This window comes from Lynx canadensis, chromosome C2 (genome assembly GCF_007474595.2).
Source record: "Lynx canadensis isolate LIC74 chromosome C2, mLynCan4.pri.v2, whole genome shotgun sequence".
NCBI lineage: Eukaryota > Metazoa > Chordata > Mammalia > Carnivora > Felidae > Lynx > Lynx canadensis.
This window is the reverse complement of record NC_044311.2, coordinates 10,468,169-10,476,518: the sequence shown is the minus strand read 5'-3', so window position 1 is coordinate 10,476,518 and position 8,350 is coordinate 10,468,169.

Here is an 8,350-nt window from a genome sequence, read left to right as displayed (position 1 = left end):
CTCTGTGTCTTTTTTTTTTTAATTTTAATGTTTATTTTTGAGAGAGAGACACGCACACACACACACACACACACACACACACACACACACACAGCATGAGTGGGGGGAAGGGCAGAAAGAGAGGGAGAAACAGAATCTGAAGCTCCAGGCTCTGAGCTGTCAGTACAGAACACGATGTGGAGCTTGAACTCACGAACTGCGAGATCATGACCTGAGCCAAAGTCGGAAGCTCAATCAACTGAGCCACCCAGGCGCCCCTCTTTTTTTTTTTTTTTTAAGTTTATTTAAGTAATCTCTACACCCAGTGTGGGGCTTGAACTCACAATCCCAAGATCAAGAGTCACCTGCTCTTCCGACTGAGCCAGCCAGGCACCCCCCACTTTCTCTGTGTCTTAACATGCTTTTAGTAAAAATGAAACAATCACGTGCTTGGTCTCATTGATATTTTTGCGGGAACTTCTAAAGAAGTGGTGTTTTATATGTAGACATGATGCAGGGATGATAGGGCTGAAGCTGCCTTACAACCACTGAGCCAAGATCCAAACAAGCATGAGGAGGTGGAACCTGAAATCCTGGAGAAGGACTGCCCAGCCTCCACAAGGAGAATTTAATCCAACTTACCTCACCCTTTTAGAATGGGAAAGCTCCTAATCGGCATTTGGGTTTTCATTGACCCAACTCGTGTTCCTCACACGCCATCAAAAGACAGGATTCACTCCTCCCCCCGGCCCCCCAACAAAATTACTTCTTTCAAGTTTTCAGTTTGCTAATTCTTTGGCTTTCATTTAGAGTGTTTGTGATCTTGAGAAACAATATCACCCTCAAATCATCTCCTTAATGGCTTGTCATAAGGGCAACATTCCATTATTAGATTCATTTCCTCGGGGCTCTCTACACATATAATGAATTATGGTCTTATATTAGCTGAGGAAATAACAAACTAGCATTGGATAACAAATTAATGTACATTAGTTTATCCATATAACTCATCACTATGGGAGAAGGAGAAAACAAGGGGGAACAGTTTGGATTCTAAGGGCAAACTACCTGAGTTGAACCCTTACTCTTCCACTTACTAACTCTATGTTATTTGGGACCATTACTCAACTGCTGTATGCCTCAGTTTATACATCTATGAAATGTAGATATTAGTAGTACTTAACCACATAGGATGGCTGTGAAAATTGAATGAGTTAAATTTTGCCAAGCACTTAGATCAATGCCTGCCACATAGAAAGTGCTATTTATTATTAGCCTTCATTATTTAAAAAAAATTTTTTTAATGTTTATTTATTTTTTGAGAGACAGAGCATGAGTGAGGGAGGGGCAGAGAGAGAGGGAGACACAGAATCCGAAGCAGGCTCCAGGCTCTGAGCTGTTAGCACAGAGCCCGATGTGGGGCTCAAACTCACAGGGTGGGAGATCATGACCTGAGCTGAAGTTGGACGTTTAACCGACTGAGCCACCCAGGAGCCCTTATTAGCCTTCATTATTTTTATTAGAGAGAAAGCAAAACTGAAGGCATGGCCCAAAGGACAGATCATTTTGAGGGAATAATTAGATGGGGAAAATCTACCTACAGTGTATGACTAAAACTAAACAGTTCGGGGCAATGGAGAGAAGGGGCATCTAAGTTAAGAGTGGGGGCTTTGAAGAAGAGGTACCAAATAAAAATGATTTCTCTTTTAAAGTTTCAGATAGAACAATTTCTAGATGCCTAGTCCTGGCATTTGGGGGATTAGGAAAGTCCTTCATCATATACACCTTCCATAGTGGTGAACTTCTGCTGAAGTTAAGGCAGAATAAAAGGGTACTCCCAAATTCAGTGGCATACAACACTAAGCACATATTGATTGCTGTGGGTCTGCAGGTCAGTGTAAATTGGTTCCAGATTGTGTATCTGCTCCATGGGGCTTATTCTGTGGTCCAGGCTGAAGGCTAGACCATGCTCTTCTCCTGGTGGAGGTCAGAAGCTTCCAGAAGCCACATTCCATTGGCCAAAACAAGCCATATGGCCAAGTCTGACATCCATGGGATTGGGAAGTACTATTTTCCCATGGAGGTGGGGAGGGAAAGAGATGGGGGAAATATATACTGAACAACAGCCTTACCTTCTACACCTTGCATCTAAGACTTCATAGTTTTGATCATGTCTCTTGTCAAACCTTTGTTTTTTCAGACCGAGGAATTAAAATCTCTTCTCTCTTGATAAAGAAGTCACTCCCTTCCTGCTTTGCTCTCCCCTCTGATTCTCCTCACCTTGTTGGAAGTGGCCCAGTTTGTTGGTCTTCTTGATTGTATGTACATATTGAACTGTTGGACTTTAAAGTTGGAAATAGATTCCAGTATTCTTTTCTGCGATCAAGATAAACTAAGTGAAAGGAAACTAACATTTTTGGAGTCAGCTACATGCCAGGCACCAAGCTGTATATTCTGCATACCATGTTAGGTATTCTTCATTTGTTCTCTCCCCTTCAATCCTCAGAATCAAATGCCTCTAGGGACTAGGCAGGCAAATGAATGAAGCAAGTAGGGTATAATTTTCTCATTTCATATGTAACTATATTCACAGAAGTACAGTTTATTTTATTCTCAAAAAGAACCTCTGTTGAAATTTAAGCCCTATTTTTTAGTTAATTTTTAGCAGGCATTTTTGCCCGACACCCAGCTCTTCCTATAGGCCACTTCAGAATAGCACATTAAATTGCCTTCTTTTGACATGGCCACACTTTGAACATTAAACATTTAGAAATGTTCTCTCCTCCTCCACAAAGAACACTGCTCGCTTGTAATTTCACATAACCCTCATGATCTGTATTTAATTTCCCCACTTTTGTTATTTTTGTTAGGAATATGCATACACAGATATTTCACTTTCCTCTTGATTATAAGAAAATGACTACAACAATGATGTCAAGTGGCAACTTACATTCAGCTGTATTGTTGGGGCTTATTAAAGGAAATGTCTTCTAGAGGAAATGGTGAGGACATTGGGGAAAATGAGTGCGAGATGGGGAGGCATCACCCAGCTCTAGACAATTATTGCTATTTAGGAATTCAAGCCCAGCATTGCCAGATCGTCTTTTTATTTTTTTTAACATTCATTTTTGAGAGAGAGAGAGAGAGCATGAAAAGGGGAGGGACAGAGAGAGAGAGAGGGAGACACAGAATCCAAAGTAGGCTCCAGGCTCCAGCTGTCAGCACAGAGCCCGATGCAGGGCTCCAACCCACGAACCATGAGATCATGACCTGGGCTGATGTCAGATGCTTAATCAACTGGGCCACCCAGTTGACCCTCTTCTCATTCTTAAGACGAGTCAGGAATACAGATTTTGTGTATGTGTAAAATTTCCCAAATTTAAAAATAATGTGACCAATTCCCCATACAAAAAGCACACCATATAGAATCACATGCAGGTGGCCAGAATTTTCCTCCATCTGGTGACTCAAGGAACCAGGATCCCTTTATCTTATGATGCTGCCAACTCAGTATATGGTTTCCAAGGCCCCACTGCAGGGGAAGGAAGAGATAAAGGTGCATACCAGCTCTTAGGTGCCTTGGCCAGGAAGTAACATACAGCATTTCATTTCACAGGCCATTGATGAGGTGGGGTTGCTTGGTTCCAAAGAAGGCAGGGAAATGAAAAGGAGAAGTCGGATATTTGATGACTACTAACTGCTCCTATCGTAGCAATTAGTTTAAAACAAACAAGCAGACAAACCAGCCAGATTTCTGGGCAGATCAAACAAAATATAAGCACGGTCAAGATTCAATCTAGGCTGACATACTAGAGTCATTTTACACCTAGAAACAACTAGGGCTCAAAGAGGTAGAGGGTCTTGTCCAAGCTGTATGGCTAATGAATAGCAGAACTCATATTATTTTCCACACCATTCTACTACTGGGTATTTTTTTTAATTGATTTTCTAGTGTAGATGGGTATCCATGCTTCCTAAATATCCCTTAAAATTAGCCTATGTCTGATATTAATTAAAATTTCACAATTAACGAGAACTTTATGAACTCTAATTAATATTTGATTTATAGACTTTGGTGTAGTCCAGTGTCTCAAACCTGAGTGAGCATGAGAATCAGCTAGAGAGCATGCATGTTCAGACGCAGATCACGGAGCCCTTCCTCAGAGTTTCTGATTCAGTGGGTAGGAGTGAGGGGTAGATAAGAATTTACATTTCTAACTAGTTTTCATGTGATGTTGTCCTGCCCGTTTGGGGAAGCACTTTAAGAACCACTGGACTAGAATTGGGTTCTAAGTTCTAGAATCAGCCCAGACAGCAAATTAATCACCTTGAGAGGATCACTTGGCTACTGAGTTTCCACTGTGTCATCAGTACTATAAGCATTTTGGATCAGTTCTGCCATTTTATGAGTCCATGGTTAGGAAATATCTTAAAAACAAACAAACCAACAAACAGTGAAATGTCTGGGGTTGGTTGAAGGAGTGCATATTGATTAGGAAGGAGCAAGAGGAAGATCCTGGGAATGTTCTAGTTCTTGATCTAGATGGTAGTTATGTGTGTGTACCTAGGTAAAAATTCATTAAGCTGTAAATTTAAGTTTAATGTACATTATACATACATATGCATGTTAACCTCATCAAAAAGATCAAGAATATTCTTGCCAAAAATAAAAAATTTAAAATATTTTTACACTGATTCTGATTTCTTTTATGAATTATTATTTTTATTTTTTTTAAATTAACTTATTTAAATTCAAGTTGACATACAGTGTAGTATTGGTTTCAGGAGTAGAACCCAGTGATTCATCACTTACATACAACACCCAGTGCTCATCCCAACAGTGCCCTCCTTATTGCCCATCTCCCACCTAGCCCATCCCCTACCACCCCCCCCCTCCGCCTCCAGCAACCCTCAGTTTTTTCTCTGTATATAAGAGTCTCTTATGGTTTGCCTCCCTCTCTGTTTTTATCTCATTTTTCCTTCCCTTCCCCTGTGTTCATCCATTTTGTTTCTTAAATTCCACATATGAGTTAAATCATATGATATTTGTCTTTCTCTAACTAACTTATTTCCTTAGCATAATACATTCTAGTTCCATCCACGTTGTTGTAAATAGCAAGCTTTCATTCTTTTTGATTGATGAGTAATATTCCAGTGTGTATGCGTGTGTGTGTGTGTGTGTGTGTGTGTGTATACACCACATTTTCTTTATCCATTCATCAGTTGATGGACATTTGGGCTCTTTCCATAATTTGGCTATTGTTGAAAGTGCTGCTATAAACATTGGGGATGCAATTGCTATCAAAATAACCTCAGTATTTTTCACAGGGCTAGAACAAATAATTCTAAAATTTGTATGGAGCCAGAAAAGACCCAAATAGCCAAAGCAATCTTGAAAAAGAAAACCAAAGCAGGAGGCATCACAATCCCAGAATTCAAGCTATACTACAAAGCTGTAATCATCAAGACAGTATGGTACTGGCACAAAAACAGACATTCACATCAATGGAACAGAATAGAGAACCCAGAATTGGACTCACAAATGTATGGCCAACTAATCTTTGACAAAGCAGGAAAGAATATCCAATAGAAAAAAAGACAGTCTTGTCAGCAAATGATGTTGGGAAAACTGGACAGCAACATGCAGAAGAATGAAACTGGACCACTTTCTTACACCATACACAAAAATAAATAGATAAAAGACTTAAATTTAAGACAGGAAACCATCAAAGTCATATAGGAGAAAACAGGCAGCAACCTCTTTGACATTGGCTGCAACAGCTTCTTACTAGACATGTCTCTGGAGGCAAGGGAAACAGAGGCAAAAATGAACTATTGGGACCTCATCAAGATAAAAAGCTTCTGCCCAGCAAAGGAAACAACAAAACTAAAAGGCAACTGACAAAATGGGAGAAGGTATTTGCAAATGACATATTGGATAAAGGGTTAGTATCCAAAATCTATAATTCTGTTTTTTCTTTTTAGTGTGATACAGCTAATATTTCTTTATATATTGCCTTGCATAAATAATATCCACCAACATAGTAAAAATGATGGAAAATAAAGTTTTAACATCCACACATTTTGCAGGTTGGGGATATTAAAATTGCTGCCAGCATGAACCTGACTCCTCATTCTGTTTACCTGCAGGGACAAAGGTAATAAGGAATCTGGGAGTATGGCAGAGGCTGAGGTCGAGATGGGCAAGCATGTTCTTCTATGTTTCTTAAGTTCAGCCTGGCCGTCAGGGAACCTTTGGTCCCCAAGTGACCTGGGTGAATAGCATCCAAGTGGTCAACTTTGAGCATGGAAGTGTAAAGGATTTTGCCTGTTCCCAACTGAGGGAGAGAAAGATCAGAAGTACATTTCACTTGCATCTACTTGAATAAATGAATTTGACCAAAAAACAAAGCACAAAAAAGAACAAAAATATTAAATAATGTAGCCAACTGTGCCTGATGATCTGGACAGGGAGCAGATGCCCTGGAATGAGAGGGAAGTGACTGATCTCCCAGTCAGTCTTGGTCCTTGTCTCTCAGAGTGCTGGAGCAAATGTGTGCACCTCTTCCCAACTCTGTGTTCAGAGACAATCACGTTGGTGGCCTGAAATTGGCTGTGCATCTGCACCATGGATATAAGCAAGTGCTACAAATGGGGAAGCTCTGTTTCAGACAGTTGGCTGACCAGTTCGTCACTGCCTAACCTGCCTCCTGTAGTGGGGACACCTGGACACACTGAAGGTGCTTCTGGCATCTAAAGGTATGGATTTTTTTTTTTTTTTAATCTAATGTGAAGTCTTATGATAAGTCTGCTTCCTCCTCTGGTGCTCAGTTGAAGAAACAGCTGGATGTTTCTATACTGCAAGAGAAGCTGGCAGTTTCAGGATTACATAGGAAACTGTTTATTTATTTTTATTTTTTTTTAATGTTTATTTTTGAGAGAGTGAGAGACTGAGACCTAGCGCGAGCAGGGGAGGGGCAGAGAAAGAGAGAGAATCCGAACAGGCTCCAGGCTTCGAGCTGTCAGCACAAATGCTGGGCTCGAACTCATGAACTGTGAGATCATGACTTGAGCCAACGTTGGACACTTAACCAACTGAGCCACCCAGGCACCCCTAGGAAACTGGTTTTGTGTCTACAGCTCTGTAGAGTAATATTCATGTCTAAAGCTATGTGGTGATTGATTTTAGACATTTTTCAAATATAAATTCAAGGTAGTTCAAATGTGCTGACTTAAGACCATAGCTGCTGTGGCTTCTAAGTGGACTAATTCCCTTACTAATACGTGTGTCCCAGAACAGCCAGTGATTCATTTTGGTGTTAAACGGTACAAGTCTGGGCCAGATTTAGCTAGCAACCAGAGTTGCATCTTGATATACTAAACCAAGGATACTCCTTTATTTTGGTCAAAACATTGCTGTGGTAACATGATCTCCTCAGAATTTACTGAGAATCATGGGGATATTTCTGGAGGAGAATTCACTTTCCTGGAGGTAAGGAGTTTGGGGATATAGTCTAAGACCTGTATCTAACCCTAAGATCTTAGATAAATTATTTCATTTCTCTGGATCTTCATCTGAGGCACGAGTTGTATAATAGCAGGTAATCTCATGCTCCTTCCAGCTCCTTTCTTCCGAAAGGAAAAACTAAGCCAGCTTGCAGCCAGTGTATATAGGATACAGTGTATATAAATATGCAAAGTCTATATGGCATGATTAAAGAGGACGCTATCTGCCACTTGCCCAGTATATCCCCTCCACATATCCTCTGGCCCCATTAAGTGAATCCCTGCATAGGATTAGGGGAGTGTGGCACTGTGGCAAGGAGCCTGATGAAATAACTGCTACTTCCTAGCTGTGTGTCTTGGGCACATTACTTAACCTCTCTGAATCTTAGTTTCCTTGTATATAAATGGGTGGATCAAATACCTTCTTACAAAGCTATTGAAGATTAAATAAGACTGAGTATGTGAAAAGGCTTTGTAAGGTATAAAGCATAAAACAAGTATCACTGTAGTTTGGAATTTAAGATATCAAAATTGGGTGGCTTAGTCAGTTGAGCGTCTGACTCTCCATTTCGGCTCAGGTCAAGATCCCAGGGTCATGGGATCAAGCCACATGTCACGCTCCACACTGAGCGTGGAGACTGCTTAATATTCTCTCTTTTTCCTCTTTCTCCCTCTGCCCCTCTCCCCCACTCACTCTCTCTCTTTCTTTTAAAAAAAGATTAGAACAATAGTTCTGTGTAGAACATTGACATATACACAAAAACCAGTTAACTCTTCATAACCTAGAAAACAGTTTATATATACATTGATTCTTAGAGGTTATTGAATAGTGGATTTTTCCGTCTGGAATTATTTAGGCCTTTTC